The following is a 19,584-nucleotide window of genomic DNA, read 5'->3' on the forward strand; positions in this document are numbered from 1 at the left end:
TTATAATATTAATATTGAACCACTGTACTCACATGAACTGATTTAAATATGTTTTTAGTACATTAATGGATTTTGAGAGAGGAAATGTCATTGCTCCCTATGTAGACCTCTTTAAGTCATTGGATTTCAACTAAAATATCTTAATTTGTGTTCTGAAGATGAATGAAGGTCTTACGGGTGTGGAACGGCATGGGGGTAAGTAATTTTGAGAATATTTTGTGATTTAAAGTGGCTTTATTTTTCAAGTTTTTCAAAGTTTTAATAAAGCACATTTTGAAGTTACTCTGCATTGTGTTAAATTTTTAATGTTTCAAAGGATATATTTGTACATTGTATTATGGTTTTAAAGCAAGACTTCTAAGGGGTAATTAATAAAATCAAAGAAATATCTAGAAAAATAGTTACACCTTTTTTTCTTAGCAGTCCATTTCTCAATATAATAACATTTGTAGCTTACAGTTAAAAAGTGCAAATAAACATTAATTAACTGTTAATACTTTTGACAGTAATTTACTGTTAATGTAGAAAATAACAGCTTTATGCTGTATTTACAAAAACAGTAACAAACTGTAAATTTCAACAACAGCAAGACACTGTTAATTTAACAGTAACTTGCTGGCAACCGTGCTGCCAGTTACTTACTGTTTTTTAACAGGACAATTTTTAACAGTGCATTTAAGGTATGACTTTGACTAGGATATCATTACGAAGCTTATTGTCTCATCTTTCTCAATTCTCAAATCTCAATTTTGAAATTTGGGTCACTGTGACTCATTTTGCTGGATCAGGTCACATACAGTATAATCATTCACACTCTATGATATTATTGCATCCTCTTAATATACAAACATACTGAGGTGCAAATAGTATCTAATTACTTTTTACTGTTATTGCAAAGAACTGATACTTTTACTTTTATCTATTGCTATTTTCACAGTGTAAATAGCATCTATCACTAAGAAAATATGCTATTGTCTCTTCGTAAAATTGGGACTAAACTGCTCAATTTTTATGGATTAGTTTTATGATCTCTTTATGAACTTTTTGAAGCATCAAAGTGGTAGTTGAGTAGCTGTCTATATGGAGGGACAGAAAGCTCTCAGATTTTATCTATGTTATCTTGTGTTCTGAAGATGAACGGAAGTCTTACGGGTTTGGAACGACATGAGGGTGAGTTATTAATGACAGAATTGTAATTTTTAGGTGAACTATCCCTTTAACTACCATAGAACAATGCTTCATTAGAGAAATACCAGTAGCTAGTCACGGCTTTCCCATAACTGTAACTTTTTTGCACATCTGTTGTTCAATCCATGTTGGTTTAACAATATTCCTACAGAACTGTTATAAATGTTAGCAATTTGCTGCAAGAGCAAATTAATGTGAGATTATTGCTGTAAATAGTGAAAATGGCATCTGAGGACTTTACTCTTTTTGTTCTATATTATTTTGCTTTATTTACAAATGTTTGATTCATTTGCTGGTTCCTTTTGCGTCAGTCTCTGCATGCTGTTTGTGAATGCTCGTTTGATCTATGGTTTCGGAAAACACTAAATTGTTGAATGATGCTAACAAATAAACTTGTGACCATAGTTGGTTAATGAAGCTTTTGGGAAAAGCACATCAACAGATTTATTGAAAAGATCAGACTCTAAATAATGAATGATTCATGAATTGTTCTCATCATTCTCATAAAGGTGCCACTGGGAACTAGAGCAGATGTTAAAGTTTTCAGTAAATAACTCACACATATTTTTTATTAATATTATTATTATTGCATTTTTGTCATATTGGAGCTTGATACCTTGAACACCTTTTGTGTTCCATTAAAGAAAGAACAACTGGGAATGACATGAGTATTTTTTATTAGGAGTAACCTATTCCTTTAAGTGCATTTCCTCCTTTTACAATCTGCTTATGCTGTATCCTTGAGTTTGACATAAGCTAAAAACAGTATGAATGAGAGGGAAGGATTATGGCCTCTGCTGGTTACATGGGGGTTTATTACACAAATAAACAGCATGGGGCCTTATCAATGTGATGTTAAATGTGGTGACACTGAGAGGGGCCAGAAGTTTCCAAGGGTTAACAACTGTGTCAAACCAACAGCATTAAACAGCAGTTAATCAGAAAGTAGGTTCTTAATGCCACATGCTGATCCAACCCATATATTTATTTTATTTTTATTTTTTTTTTACATTTCTCTGAGCTCCAACCTCTCTAATGATGTACTCATTCACTGTCAGCATTGTGAAAGAGCACCTAGCGCTCTCCTTGACTGGGATAGTTCATAGATGTAAATTAAAATTCCAGTAGAAGATCGATACATCACGCTGTGACCTCTTGGTTGAATTAAAAGAATGCATATTTTGCAGTAAAGTCACGTAGATTGTATATTTGTACAATTTGAATGCGTTACTGTTTGTTATATGTTGAATTCATGTCCATAGAAATTTTATGTGCTCAAAGACTAGTGTGACCCTGGCTTAAATCCGCTGCATAAATTATGAGCTGAAAATGCATACATGCATACAAACATGCATGCAGAAATACAAGACCCAGGCAAAAGGACCTTAGAAGCTGCAATTTTCTTACGCCTGTCAAGACAATAAGAAAAAAACGAAGGCTAAGAAGCAAGGCAAATCAGTGCGTAATCCTTTGGCGTCATGTGCACTACATCCTGAACTTGGCTGTAATGCTGTACTCTAAAAGGAACCACTTGGCCCACTCCAAGCATACAAATCAATTACTTACACATGCATCTCAGCAATATCCGAAGCCAAACAGATATGAAATAACAGCTTGTTCCATTCCCATTCAGAGTCTGACTCGTATCTCTTCTGGATTAGAATTGCACTGGCAGTTGATATCCTGTGGTGGATGTCATTTTCCTGCAGATTCGCCGTAAGTCAGCACTAATTCTTTATCTTTCTGTCTCTTGTCTTCGCATCACACTCCCTTGCTCTTTCTCTCATTTGGGGGTTGTGCTGACTCAGAAGCTGTCAAGAAAGATATCCACTCTACATGCCCATCACATAGAAATGAGTTTAAGCATGCCTGTTTCTAACATCTAGAGGTCTGCAACCCAACCTGTGCCTGACAGACCCAACAAGCCGTCTGGTTTATGACTAGGTTTGAGTTTACATCAATGACTTTGTGACACATGCACTGTAAAAAGTGGTAACTTTCAATTGAGCCATTTGTACCTGATTTAGTGGATAAAAAAATAGTTTAAATCATTGTATTTAGTTGGATAATGTCACTGAAATATATTTTTTGACTTGAATAAAAGCAGTTAATGTAGATGTTACTTGTTTTTCAGTGTTTACATGGTCCTTCATATTTTAGTCAAAGTTATGAGAATCTGTGTGTCTTGTTAAAGAAATAAGGAACAATGTTAAGTTCAGGTTGAGTTCAGCCAAGTACGGAAGAGGATTAGGGCCAAGCAATAATAAAAAAATAAATAAAACCATCTTGAGATTAAAGTTGTTAAATTTTGAGAAAACATTTGTTAAATTTCGAGAAAAAAAGTCGAAATAAAATGTTGAGAATAAACTCATTAAATTACGAGAAAAAACTCTTAAAATTTCGAGAAAAAAGTCGAGATGAAATGTTGAGAATAAAGTCATTAAATTACAAGAAAAAAGTTGTTAGATCATAAGAACAAATTCGTAAAATTATGAGAAAAAAGTCGTTAAATTTCAAGAAAAAAAGTCGAGATAAAATGCTGAGAATAAAATTACGAGAAAAAAGTCATTAAATTATGAGAACTAATTCGTAATTTAACGAATTTGTTCTCGTAATTTAATGAGTTTATTCTCAACATTTTATCTTGACTTTTTTCTCGAAATTTAACTACTTTTTTTCTCATAATTTAACAAATTTGTTCTCTCACACAATTTTATTTTGTAACTCTCTCTCATGTTGATTCAAACCTGTAAGACTTTCATTCATCTTCAGAACACAAATGAAGATCTTGTTGATGAAATCTGAGAGCTTTCTGTCCCTCCATTGACAGCTATGCAACTGACACTTTGGAGCGTCATAAATCATAAATCTAATCCATATTAATTGATCGGTTTAGTCCAAATTCTCTGAAGATACTCGATTGCTTTATATTCTCTCTCTCTCTTTAGGCTTGCTCCCTTTCTTGTCAGTGGAGTGATCCGCACAGCAGATCTGGCACGTTTTACTCTGGATGCCACTCGATCACTTTATATGATGAGCAGATTTAATTTAGACTTTTATTCACATATAAATATTGATCAGCGAACATAAACAAAAGCTCAGGTTCAACTGAACCTGATTCAAAGCGCTAAGATTTCAACAAAAACATATTCATTTGTTTTCCGAAGATGAACGAAAGTCTTACAGGTCTGGAAGGACATGAGGATGAGTAATTAATGAGAGAATTTTAATTTTGGGGTGAACTAACCATTAAAATTATTTGACATTGTCATTCACCTCACGTCAGATTCTTAGACTTTGTTCAGGATTCAATTCAATGCCTATATACAGACTAATCTAAAATAATATTCATAAATGATTCATCTACAGAAACCTGTGGATCAATCAACAATTAATGTTGTGTAAAGAATCCTCAAATTGTCCTTTTTGCTTCTTTACTTTATAAAACAGTACACGTCAAGTGAAACTTTGAGTTTAAAGGCTTACCGTCAAAGTTACTGTCATGTCTCCTCTTTCTCTGAAAGTCTTGAAGGCTGAACTTCAATAAGTCCGTGTTGCATCATCTGCCAAGTTACTGAACTGGCTTCCGTGTTTGGAATTGTAGCTTTCTCATCTCATTGTAACCCAGAACATACTGCAAGCTGCTCTTAGTGAGTGCAGTTTTCTTTTCAGTGTTGACATGTCCCCCCTCCCACAAATTGCATTGTTTGTTTTTAATAGTTTTGCATTGTTTGTTTTAATCAAATAGTTTTTAGAGAAATTTTAAGTTTTAGAATGTTATTAAGCTTTACACTCATAAAGATGGAGTTTCAGTGCCATCTCTTTTGAGGTTATTTATTTCGAAGTAGGCCTTAGTGCAACATTTGCCTCTGGCATTCTGTAAACCCTTGACACTTCATCCCTCACACAGATCTTTAATGGCTTAAAGTTTAATTTTGTTCAAACATTTTTGCTTTAACAAGTTTTCGTCTGAGGTTAGTCAGTTGTAATAACTTTCAGAAAGATTGCAAGTTACATCACTATGACCAACCAATCAGAATTAACCTCAAGGGTAAATTCCGCTGAAATTGAAGTGGACGAGTGCAAAACATTCAAGGAATTTTTTATTTTATTTTTTTTTTTCATTTTGCATTTAATGATATGGGAATGCCTGCCTGCTGGAGGTATAATCTCATTAAAAACATCATATTAAAAAATAAAAATGATATCAGAGGGGAATTTTAAAGTTTTTCTTATAAAATGGTACTGGCTAAAGTTTAGAAACACTACCGCAAACATTCTATTATGTGTTTATGTATATACTGTAGTATGAATAATAATAATAAATGACGACACATACTAGGGCTGGGCAGTATATACTGTGAAGCGATAGAAATTTGTCAACCAGAATAGATTTTGCTATAGAAGAATATTTATTCCTGCAGCTACATGACGTGTCACTTTTGAATTTTTATGAATATTATGAATGGGTGAAAGTGCAACACGCAATATGGCGGAATAAATCCCGCCTTCTAAATAAGAGCCAATCGCCGATTGGTAAAGTCATAGTGTCACTGCAGCGGCCGTTAGAAGCTCCAGTTTTTATGGAAACAGTCAGACGCGCGCCTCCGAAACGAGACACAAGAGACGCACATTTAGGACTGCGCATGCACATTAGCCTGATCCAGCCTGAATAATACAGTTTTTTGTCCTGATTTCAGCGTTTAGAAACAAAATTTATAAGACAGTTGTTGTCAGATTTGATTGGTGATTTCAAATATGAAATTTAATCGAAAGCTTGGCAAACAGCTTTAGAGAATTTGATGTTTCCCCAATCAAAGAGATAGGAGCTGCACTTGGATGCCCGAGAGGCGTTTCAAAGATGGACGCAGAGTGAAATGACTTGTCTTAAAGGGACTTTGGTAGAAGTTATTTGCATGTAAGAATGATGAATAAACATTAAAATACAGAATGGAACATGTCCTGAACAAGTCAAGACAAGAAAGAACTTGTTATTAAGGGGTTTTGTTAAACACAGTTGTTGCCAAGCAACATTACAGTTTTTGCATTAAAATAGAAGGTAACACTTTATAATGCAACTGATGTGAATCATAAAGTCACAAGTGTGTGTACATAAGCAGTTTTGTCACAGCTTCATATTCTGGTTAATCCAATTAGAATTATGTTTTAAAATATTTTTCTTTACCTCGTGTTAAAATGCAAAGCTATTTTTGCACTGATAGCAAACTTATCACAAAATCATCATTCATTTGTTGAATGATGTTTAATGTTGAATAATCTTTATGTATTCAACCATACATTTCTAAAAAAAAAAAAAAAAAAAGAGAAAGAGAGAGAGAGAGAAAATAATCAAACAAGATGAAGCACCTGATTTTACTTGATTAGATCGAGAGAAAAAAATCCATTCCATTCTTCTCATTCCACTTGTCAAGTCAACAATGAGGAAAATACTCTTTAATTTGGCCTTGTTAAAGGTCCCATGGCATGAAAAGTTCACTTTATGAGGTTTTTTAACATTAATATGAGTTCCCCTAGCCTGCATATGATCCCCCAGTGGCTAGAAAAGGTGAAGGGTGTAAACCGAGCCCTGGGTATTTTGCTTTGCATTCGAGAAAATGAAAGCTCAGACGGCCCGATCTGGAATCTTCCCTATATGTCGTCATAAGGGGAAAGGTTACCTCCCCTTTCTCTGCTTTGCCCGCCCATGACAAAATTAGCTACTACAGTGAGATTCAAACACAATATTTTTTTTTTCCTCAAGAGACACCATGGCTATACTGTACACACAATGAATACACACTATAACTTGAGTGTTGTACATTTCTTTGTTGTTTGGATAACCGTTCTGCTGCTGGTGTTATGGGGCACGCGATATCCAGATTGCAGAGCTTGTAAAAAACCTTTAAGATTTATGAAATATAAAATATAAAATATGTAAACAAATAAATGATGTTGGCATAGTAGCACATTTTCCACAACGGCACCTACCCAAAAAGGTATTTGTAATAATGGCAGAGGTCTGACTAATTTAGTGGCGCTGGTTAGTGTCTATATAGCTGATAATTATATATATATATATATATATATATATATATATATATATATATATATATATATATATATATATATATAATATATATATATATATATATATACGATAGTAAATCAGAGCAACATGAAAAGCCAACAATGTAGGCTAGCATTAGCTACATGATAATAACTGCAACAGCATACATAAACCAACTGAAGTACCGTATCCAGACACAATGTTTTAAACTAACCATTCGGAGACATCCTGCTGTAGCCGCTGAGTTGCAACTTCTTCATCCGGATCAGATTCTGGGTCAAACTGTAAAGCTTGAACGACTGCGTGTCTATGAGCCATTGCGATACATCCACTGTCAACATTAGTGCATGGTACCGTAGCCGCAAGCTGGTTAAGGCCACACCCACCCTCCACCTTGCCACTCCTCTCTCCTCCTCATTAACATTTAAAGCTACAGACACAGAAACGGCACGTCCTGAGGAAAGCTCATTGTTGGACTGGCTCATAGTGGCTGAAATTCTGCACCAAGGCTGCATTTCGGGAAAGAGACTTCAGATACAGTACTAGGGACCACTTAGGCATATATAAAATCATCCAAAAAATAGCAAGTCATGGGGCCTTTAAAATCTCTCACCAATGGTTATTGTTACTAGAAGAATGTTATTATTTAAAAAAATAAAAATAAAAAATCCACCCTCCACTGCAGTTTGTTAATTATAATTCTAGTTTATAAAATCGAGTCCTTTAAAAAAGCATGCATAATTAAAACTTTCCTAAAAGTGCTGTATGCCTAATTTAGCTATATAGGAATTATAACACAGCACATTATCACCGTATCCTTATGTAAGAGCACTGTAGTCAGTGAGGTCATTTTGTGTTGAGTGATACTTGATTGCACTCTGCATTCCAATGAGTGCTGATACCTACTTACAATGCAGCAAGACTGCATTAGAGGCTCTAAAATCACCTTGCCGTATCAAACGTTATGTTCTTCTACACACATGTACACATGCTCTCTCAAGTAGTTGCTTAATAAAGTCACAGAGAGAGCACAAGAAGATTCCACTCAATATGCCTTTTCTTATTTGGTTTCAAGCTGCAAAAATATGCCCATGCAACATATGCACAAAGCAGTTATTCAAATACTCATGGGTTTGAGGAAATATATAATATTTATAACTAGAGGATTAGAGAATGTGGGTTTACATATGAGAACAATGCCAAATCCAGCTTTAATTCTGGGAACCCCAAAGAAATGCTAAAACCATTTGAAGTCATCAAAGACGCCTTGCAATAATTATTAAAATGACTAATCATGAATCATATTAACCCATATTAATTATGATAATGAAATGTTTCAATCTTTATTCAAACATCTATTACTTGTAATTCTCTTGCATATGGTCAAGAGTAACAATATGGGCTTTTGCTCTAGAGCAGGGGTTCTCAACCTTTTGCAAGCTGGGCCCCCCCAATGCTGGTTCATTGCATTTGGGGCCCCAGTGCGTGCGAGCATTTCACAAAAACTAAAGGAAAGCTTTAACTGTAGCCTATATTCTGACTATTTTATTAGTTTATATATATACAGGGTGCGATTTGTGAAAAAAACAGAGGGGAGGATGTTTTGATTTTCTTTTTTTTCTTTTTTTTTGTTAAAAACCACAGTGCTATATACTATTTTTTGGCAGCTGTTACAGAAACTTTTTTTTTTTTTTATCTTCTGATTAAACCTTGAGATTTGAAGTATTACATATTTGCACCACTAAAATTACATTAATAACTCTTAATTTCTGATAGAAATGCAAAATCAATCAGTAGTTATTAATAGAATAACAAGACACAAACCTTTACATTCAATTGCGTTTGGCCCCATTTATTTTTGCATACACGTTTACCTCAGATTTTATTATATAGAATTGAAGCTGGGCCGTACGCAGGGTTTCAGAATTCCCGAGGTCAGAAAATGTAGTTTGCTACGGGGGCATGCTCCCCCGGGAAAATTTAGATTTCCTTGGTGTACATATGTGCATTTTAATACGTTTCAAGGCCACAGATTGGATAACAATAGCTTAAAAACCATGTCAACATATATCGATGCATGCACAGTTTTGAGGCAGCTTTAATCGCATGTTTGGCAATTTCATGACTTCACAGAACAACGACCATCATTGCTTGTCGTTTCTTTTGAACTTTATTTAAGCTATAATAAAGTAATTATGCAGCACGCGCCGGCGCATTTGCGCATGCAATTCTTGAGTGCGCTCCACTACAACAGTATAACGGCTGATTGGACAGTCGTGCTCATTTTTCTGAGTTTTACAGACATAGCCTGACAAAATCTCATCTAACCGCAATTCACTGTTGTTCAACTGAAGCTCCCTCCCTCGTTTGACTTGAGCCTGGCACTGAGACAAAGTCGGAATGCACGTCTGAAAAGTGTCCAGTTTGTTGTGGTGGTAAAGAGACAGTTCTATATAAACAGAGCGTTTTACTTGGCGATGTTTGAAAAAAAGATTTTTATTTTTGGTATTTTATATGCTCTGTTGGTGGTTTGTGGAGTAGCATTACCCCACCGGGGATAAAATATTTCACCAGAGGGAGGGATACATAGACCAGAAGGGGGGAAATTCCCCCCATCCCCTCCTACAAATCGCACCCTGTGTTTATATATATATATATATATATATATATATATATATATACAGCTATGGAAAAAATTAAGAGACCACTTAACATTGAGTTCTGAACTTGGAGTGGTCTTTTAATTTTTTCCATAGCTGTATATATATATATATATATATATATATATATATATATATATATATATATATATATAAACTAAATACGGCCTCACGAGCCTATACGTTTACGTTTGGTTCGATTTTCAGCATTTTTCGCATCCGTAGCAAATATTTTGAGGGGTTTTTGACAATTGACCCACCAAATGCCGAATATGAAAAAACGAATACGACAGTTTCGGACTCAGTCAGGTGCAAGGAGGACCTTAAATTTTTGAGGCTCGCGCAGGAGAAATCAAACAAATGAGCGCCGTTTTCCAAGATCTGGATCCGCAGCACACACAAATAAACTAAACTGACATACTGCAGTTCAATTTCAAAATGTGGTGTTTTTATATTTATAACATTTGAATACAGTTCAGCAACATACATCACATGACCTGACGACCAAGAGAGCTGACAAATGACCATCACTTAATTGACCATCACCTCATGATTGAAAATGTGACTGATATGACAGTTCAACAAACAAGTTAATATATTAAGTCACTTACATTTTAGACAAAATAATGACTGTTTTGGTCTATTTTAGCAGCGAAAATAGATCCGACGAATCCAAACAAAGATCACAACATAGCGCATCTCACAGCAACACTCAATCGTGTTTTGAATGATTCAGTGTTTTGAACAAATCGTTTGAGTCAAAGATTCAATAACCCATTCACAAACATCTGTCTCATTCCTAACCCTCTGGAGTCTGAGGCTGATTTGGGGCCTGGAGAAGTTTTGACATGCCCTGACATTTGTGCTTTTTTCATTTGTTCATAAACACATTAATGACACAAGCGTCATTACACTGTATTCAACACAAACTAGGCTACCATAATATGTGAGGAACATGTATGTACATGTTTGTGTTTTTGAAGGAATAACGTTTATGCATGGTTATTGAAAAAACTAAAAACTTAAGACACTGAAATAAGGCCAAAAAAAGTATATTAAATCTGTGTTCATAAGACTTCTGGGTGTTGGAGATTGTAGACTAGAGTTTTTGCTTCAGAATTATGTAAAAATTATGCTGCCTACTCCTTCATAAAAAACAATACATTGATTTAGTTTTTATAAGTCAATTTTTGTGAAGAACCATAGTATGCGTGGAGGCGTGGATGATCATGAATAATGGGCCATTTACACCTGAGAAGACAAAAGAATCAAATAATAATGACCTGAAATGACTTGCATATTAATGAGGCCTTTCAGTCAGGTAGGCTATGAAAAAAACCCTCTGTAATCATGTCTCAGCTCAATTTAAAATAATGGTATTCTATTATATTCTTTAAAATGTAATGTATTTCTGTGATGCAAAGTGTCTGAACAATTATGTTACCTCTATGGCATTTCATATAGGCTTTTAGCTTAAAGCATGCACATTTGGAGAAATATTGATGGATTCTTATATGTTTATGTCAAATTTCTATACAGAGGAGTAATATTTATTCTATATATATCATCACTATGAGTGCTGGATACAATTCACACTTGCAGCCGGAGGGCGCTCTGTGCACCTTTAGGCCACAAATTCATATAAAGAAGAAGAAGAACCAGGAACTAACTGCATGTCTTCTAGAGTTCGCTAACCATGGCTTTAACATCCAGATAAACACTTTTCAAGACAATAAATACAAGATTGAGACGATGTACACTGCGTTCCAAATTATTATGCAATTGACATATCAGTAAGATTTCAGTACAATAAACATTCAGATTTTAGTTTTTCTAAGAAAATGTTTGTTTGTTTATCCATGTCTTTTTAGATAACTGGTATCAATCTCAGACAAAATAATTTGACAGATCTGTGGAAACCCTACTTAGAGGTTGTTCCACATTATTAAGCAAGTCACAGTTCTCATGCAATATGGGGAGGAAGAAAGATCTTTCTGAAGATGAAAAGCATGAAATGGTGCAATGTTGTGCAAAAGGCATGAAAACAACTAATATTGTGTGAAACTGAATGGAGATTATCGAATTATCATAAGATTTGTGAGTGATTTATAGTACAGCAGAATTCGGTCAGATAAAGGCTTATTAATGAAAGTTCCTATCAAAAATATTTTTTGTATTAAAAGGGCAGCTATAAAAAAGCCAGTGTTGAGCAGCAAACAGAAGCTGCTGGTGTCTCTGGAGTCTCAAGAACCTCACCATGCAGGGATAGTGCATTGTACTATGCACTATCCTCCTTTTTATACCATAGCTGAAAATGGCCAGTTATGAACTCCACATATCTTGCAAAAGTCATTTTAATACCCTCCATCTCACTTCCCAATATTCCAGCCCAAATCATCACCCACTAGCTCCTTGCTGACGTCACAGTCTTGTTGGAACGTGATGGCCATTCACCAACCATCCAGAAATCCATCCATCTAGACCATCCATTGTAGTACGGCATTAGTCAGTGAATAAAACTATTTAAAAATGAGTCTTCATGTATTTCTAAACCCACTGCAAATGTTTCTCTTTGTGAGGTTTGGTTTGGAGTGGCTGAAATGCATCTTTATGCACAACTGCCAGCCTGCATGGAGAGCTTCTTGAGATTCCAGAGACACCAGCAGCTTCAAATACCTGTTTGCTGCTCAACACTGGCTTTTTTATAGCTGCCCTTTTAATACAGTTAATTTTTTGACAGGAACTTTCATTAATAAGCCTTTATCTGACTGAGTTCTGCTGTGCTCTAAATCACTCACAAATCTTATGATAATTCGATAATCTCCATTCAGTTTCACACAATATTAGTTGTTTTCATGCCTTTTGCACAACATTGCACCATTTCATGCTTTTCAACTTCAGAGAGATCTTTCTTTATGGAAGTAAATTAATGCCAAATGTTTTTGAAATAAAAAGCTTGTTGAATTGCTCTAAATGAAAAAAAATATGCATTACATTAGCTGTACTTGCATTTAGATGCACTGTATTTTTAAGGCTTGCATTTTTATGGGATGAAATTCAACACAGTCGTATATTTAAGCTGTGAATATTTCAATTAAAAATATTTCACACACATTTTCATTATTAAAAATTAAATAATTCATATTCACATTTCAAATTTCACTTCCAAGATATTTATTCTGTTTAAAAATACAACCTATAAAATTCGACTAGAAATTTTCAGTCCATTTTATTTCACTTTACAAATTCGCTTCCACAAATTCTGTGACTCAAATTCGGCAGAAAATTCAACATTTCACATCCGGGAACTGCAGGAAGAGCAGTAGAGTGCCGATGCATCATCTCTATCTGCTGTTAGTCTTCTTCACCAGCAGGTGTCGCTAGCGGCTGTTTAGGAAGACCAAAGCAACACTAGTAAGTCATCATTCATTCATAAAAACGGATTTACAGAAATGGAGCAAGTGGTAAGTGAATGTGTGATGATTATCAGGGCCAGTATAAATGCAGAAAAGCTGATAAAGACACAAAAGCTGCATTTATGTTTAATTCAGTGTATTTACGCTTACTTTCCCTGTGTAGCTACAGCTTTCTCTCCAGTGAACAAGATAACGTTATTGCCCGATGCTGGTGTACAGATCAAACGTTAAATCTGAGATATACATATATTTCTCTCTGTTGATAAGTTTCCTTAAATTTATATCGCAGCGCGGTGTTGTAATAATAGGGTTTCCCTCATCCGTCATAGGATTCCCCTGCCATCAGGACATATAAAACTCTTAACACAGCTTAATGGACTCGTACAGTGATATAAAAGACCAAACTCGCACCTCATTTGTGATGTAGGTTAGACTATATAGGCTCCAAGAAAGCAGATACTGGCATTAAGTTGATTTGACGCTGAACGTTTGATTATGATATTCGAAAATTTAGGGACCGTTTCTAAAGTTACGACATTTGGTATTCACGTTTCTACCTTCTACCAAAATCTTGTAGACACACATGCACATATACATATTCAAACACACCTCACTCAAAGCACATGCATATATACTATTTTTTTTTTTTTACATGTTCATCACACCATTTTTTTTACTTTGTTCATTTTTTATTTTACCTGATCATAGATTATCCTGCTTATACAAATTTTAAATAAAATTTAGAAATAAAATTAACAAAGTAGAACTAATTGTGTGATGAATGTGTAAAAAAAAGAAAAAGTATATGTGCATGTACTTTGAGTTGAGTGTGTTTGAATGTGTGTGTGTGTGTGTGTGTGTGTGTGTGTGTGTGTGTGCTTTTGTTTATATTACATTGTGGGGACCAAATGTCCCCATGATGTAATATAAACCTGAGTTCACCTACATCGTGGGGACCAGCCAGCGGTCCCCACAATGTAAATGGGTTTATAAATCATATAGAATGAGTTTTTGTGAAAAAGTAAAAGTTTGCACAGTTTCCTGTGAGGGTTAGGTTTAGGGGTAGGGGCAGGGTAGGGGGATAGAATGTACAGTTTGTTCAGTGTAAAATGCATTGAAGTCTATGGAAAGTCCCCACAATTCACAAAAACAAACATGTGTGTGTGTGTGTGTGTGTGTGTGTGTGTGTGTGTGTGTGTGTGTGTGTGTGTGTGAGAGAGAGAGAGAGAGAGAGAGAGAGAGAGAGAGAGAGAAGGGTGCATCACTTCGACCTGGCACCTATAGATGAACACTTCACAGGTAGTTTTGGTGATTGTAAATCATTCTCATCAAATGTTATTGAGCTTCTAATTATCCAATACAGTAGTGAAATACATAGCAATCTTTACATATTACTTGACAGTTTATTTGGAAACACTTTACAGTAAGGTTCATAATGTATTAACTAATGTGAACTATCCATGAGCAACACATTTGTTGTTGTATTTGTTCATCTTTGTTAACGTTAATAAAAATACAGCAGTTCATTGTTCATGTTACTTCACTATGCATTAACTAAAGTTGACAAATACAACTCTTGATTTTAATAATGTATTAGTAAATGCTGGAATTAACATTAACAAAGATTAGTAAGTGCTGTAGAAGTGCAGTTCATTGTTCGTTCATATCAACTATTTAATATAAAGTGTTACCTTTTATTTTAATAAACATCAATAATCTAAAAGGTTTGCATTATACCTGACACCTAGATAAACACTTTAGAGTTGGTTTTGTGACTAAGTCATTCTCTTTAAATGCTATTGAAGGTAGAAACGTGAATACAGAATGTCGTAACTTTAGAGACGGTCCCTAAATTTGCGAATATTATAATCAAACGTTCAGCGTCAAATCAACTTAATGCCAGTATCTGCTTTCTTGGAGCCTATATAGTCTAACCTACATCACAAATGAGGTGCGAGTTTAGTCTTTTATATCACTGTACGAGTCCATTAAGCTGTGTTAAGAGTTTTATATGTCCTGATGGCAGGGGAATCCTATGACGGATGAGGGAAACCCTATTATTACAACACCGCGCTGCGATATAAATTTAAGGAAACTTATCAACAGAGAGAAATATATGTATATCTCAGATTTAACGTTTGATCTGTACACCAGCATCGGGCAATAACGTTATCTTGTTCACTGGAGAGAAAGCTGTAGCTACACAGGGAAAGTAAGCGTAAATACACTGAATTAAACATAAATGCAGCTTTTGTGTCTTTATCAGCTTTTCTGCATTTATACTGGCCCTGATAATCATCACACATTCACTTACCACTTGCTCCATTTCTGTAAATCCGTTTTTATGAATGAATGATGACTTACTAGCGTTGCTTTGGTCTTCCTAAACAGCCGCTAGCGACACCTGCTGGTGAAGAAGACTAACAGCAGATAGAGATGATGCATCGGCACTCTACTGCTCTTCCTGCAGTTCCCGGATGTGAAATGTTGAATTTTCTGCCGAATTTGAGCCACTGAATTTGTGGAAGCGAATTTGTAAAGCGAAATAAAATGGACTGAAAATTGCTAGTCGAATTTTATAGGTTGTATTTTTAAACAGAATGAATATTTTGGAAGTGAAATCTAAAAGGTGAATATGAATTATTGAATTTTTAATAATGAAAATGTGTGTGAAATATTTTTAATTGAAATATTCATAGCCTAAATATACGACCATGTTGAATTTCAGCCCATAAAAATGCAAGCCTTAAAAATACAGTGCATCTAAATGCAAGTACAGCTAATGTAATGCATATTTTTTTTCAAATAGTGCAATTCAACAAGCTTTTTATTTCAAAAACATTTGGCATTATTTTACTTCCATATTTCTTCCTCCCCATATTGCATGAGAACTGTGACTTGCTTAATAATGTGGAACAACCTCTAAGTAGGGTTTCCAAAGATCTGGCAAATTATTTTTGTCTGAGATTGATACCAGTTATCTAAAAAGACATGGATAAATAAACGAACAAACATTTTCTTAGAAAAACTAAAATCTGAATGTTTATTGTACTGAAATCCTGACATTTCAACGTTTTTTTGGACATAAGTTTAATTATTTTGTCATTCGTATTCACTAAGTTACAGTTCATTTTCTGAGAACTATCAGATTGGACTTTGTTCAGAGGGAGACGAGAGATCACGCATCATTAGTTAGTTTTCTTTATTTTACAAAAAGCACAGCATTTTGTATATTAATAACTCCTGAATAAAAATTAAAATGTGTTTGAAAAAAAAAAGTTTTGAACAAATTTGATTGGTTTGTCGATAGTGAGCGCAAATGCAGGTGATAAGCGGTTTTATTAAGCGAGTCATTGAGTCGTTCATTCACGATTCGTTCAAACGGCCGATTCATTAACACTCTGAGGTTTGAGGGTATCGCCGGCGATACCACCGTGGTTTTTTTCTTATCAGTGTGAAAGAGACTCAAAATACTCTGTCAATGTTGCACATACAATTAAGAGTTATACACCATTTTAATCTGTTGAATATCTTCTTTCATTTGTGTACACTCAGAGTAAAAAACCAAACTATAACTTTTTCAAGCACCTTATTACAACCTATATTTATGCTTTAAAGTAATGTGCCCTCTAGCTAGCGTAAAAATAATGACAGTCGTCATGAAATGAGGTATTACTGTCGTTACCAAAAATGCATCAAAATGCGTGTTCATTAAAATGCAATGTGTGGACTTTTTACACCATTTGTCCTATTTCAATTTAGCAAAACTCATTTTTTTTTTATTAACGACTACACCTACCTCAAACCTAAACCTACCCTTAGTGATTTATACAACCTGGTCTCATGGAAAGACGTACCTATGGGAACGTTTTCGGGAGTCGCCAAAATACATACCAGTGCGTACATATCACTGTAGTTTCCAACAGAAATTAACACTAGAGGCAGTAAAACAGTAAGCGCTTTTAATTGTTTTCACACACAGTTATGATTACGGGGTCAGATTATGGATCAATAAAGACTCGTTTTCACGTCTTCTCGCACAATATTATGTTGTGACTTCAAAACACTTTTTACCAAAGTGCACAATTTGTAAACGAATATATTTTGGACTTTGCATCACTTAACCAGCTCCATATGTTTCGCTTTTGTGACATAACAAGATTGCTCCATAGCTCACCTGATATGGCGTTGTACTTAAGATGTGGAAGCCTTGGGTACAAATCCTGTGATAGGCGAGTCACGGTAAAAGAGAGATCTAAACAAGCTAAAACGGCGCAATTACGGATGCTTTTTATGTCACATTTGCTTTTGTTAACACTATAGGGTAGGTTTAGGTGTAGTGTTGGTGGTACGTTATTTTAAAATGCAATGGAGTGCAAATTTAAAATCAGAACTGTGGTGATTTGTATAAAAACCAATATCATAAAAATGTACCATATTCGCGTTTATCTGTTCCGGCATGAACATGCGTTTAGCGCCACTCAGTGGACATTTCGCATTGAAACTGCAGTGATATGTACGTATTGGTACGTATTTTGCATCTCACGAAAACATTCCCACACCAACATGAAACCCGAAATATGACGCATATAAGGGAACATTGCATTAAAATGAAAGTGTCTTGTTGTCGATAGGGGCGCAACTTTAGCAAACGCTCCTACGGGTCGTATTTTATGAATTAAAATGAAAGTGTCCTGTCATCAATAGGGGCGCAACTTTAGTAAATGCACCTATGGGTTGTATTTCAGGCAAGTGAAAAACTACCTATATAGGTGTATTGTTTGGAGAATATGTTGGGTCAAACGCATGTCAAACACCGGCACCCATTATTTTTAAAAAGCCGTGTAAACATATTTTCTTCACAAACATGGAAAACAGCGATAACGCCATTTACCTGTTGTCTGCAGGGTTGTGTTCTTTTCTCTGCATCGATGGTATGCAATACTCAAAGTTATCATAGGAGATTTTGTCTCTTAGCCCCACTATTTGCTCTTTCAGTCACGTAGATTATGAATTTACATTCCATCTCCGTTATCACGAAACCCATGACACACAACAAACACAGGTCCGATCACGGCATCCTCCATTCACCGGTTTTTATTTTTAGCGTTTGTAATTGCCGCACTTAAAGATGCCGCTGACGGCTGCTTCACAGTTCCTATTCCCAGTGCGAATGCAACCAGGAACATGGCCCGGGGGGAGAAATTAGTTCCCTGGGAATTATCCTAGAGGCTACTTCCTAGAACTATTCGGTGTGAAAATAGAAAGCTGCAGTGATGATATGTTTTTGTAGGCCAACCTGGAAGTAAGCATCACCCTGGTTCCTTCAACAAAAACCCAATAGCATTTTTCCATTGGCTTTTGAATTATTGCAGAATATAATCTCTGTGACCAACAAAAAAGTTTATGATTCTTATCTTTTGTTCCACATAATAATATTAACAAATGAACACAACTTTTTTTAAAGAATTTTGTTGCCTAAATACAATCAGCAGAAGTACTATGGAAGCCCGTTTCCGCCACTAAAAAAAAAAAAAAAAAAAAACGCCACTTAAAAAAAAAAAAAAAAAAGCCACTAAAAAAAAAAATAAAAAGATTAATTGCGACTTTTTATCTCAGAATTGCGAGTTATAAAGTCAGAATTCTGAGATATAAAGTCGCAATTGCGTGATATAAAGTCAGAATTCTGAGATATAAAGTCGCAATTGCGTGATATAAAGTCAGAATTCTGAGATATAAAGTCGCAATTGCGTGATAAAAAGTCAGAATTCTGAGATATAAAGTCGCAATTGCGAGTTATAAAGTCAGAATTCTGAGATATAAAGTCGCAATTGCGTGATATAAAGTCAGAATTCTGAGATATAAAGTCGCAATTGCGAGTTATAAAGTCAGAATTCTGAGATATAAAGTCGCAATTGCGAGTTATAAAGTCAGAATTCTGAGATATAAAGTCGCAATTGCGAGTTATAAAGTCAGAATTCTGAGATATAAAGTCGCAATTGCGTGATATAAAGTCAGAATTCTGAGATAAAAAGTCGCAATTGCGAGTTATAAAGTCAGAATTCTGAGATATAAAGTCGCAATTGCGAGTTATAAAGTCAGAATTCTGAGATATAAAGTCGCAATTGCGAGTTATAAAGTCAGAATTCTGAGATATAAAGTCGCAATTGCGTGATATAAAGTCAGAATTCTGACTTTATTTCTCGCAATTGCGACTTTATATCTCAGAATTCTGACTTTTTCTCACTACTGT

At 34.9% G+C, this 19,584-nt stretch overlaps 1 protein-coding gene across 1 annotated transcript in view; it reads right to left on the reverse strand.

The window, feature by feature from the left end:
• Positions 1–19,584, reverse strand: part of alk (ALK receptor tyrosine kinase) — a 504,605-nt gene that overhangs the window by 471,244 nt on the left and 13,777 nt on the right. The gene's annotated exons all lie outside the window — the stretch shown is intronic.

The sequence above is a fragment of the Chanodichthys erythropterus genome, chromosome 18 (assembly GCF_024489055.1).
Source record: "Chanodichthys erythropterus isolate Z2021 chromosome 18, ASM2448905v1, whole genome shotgun sequence".
Classification (NCBI taxonomy): Eukaryota; Metazoa; Chordata; class Actinopteri; order Cypriniformes; family Xenocyprididae; genus Chanodichthys; species Chanodichthys erythropterus.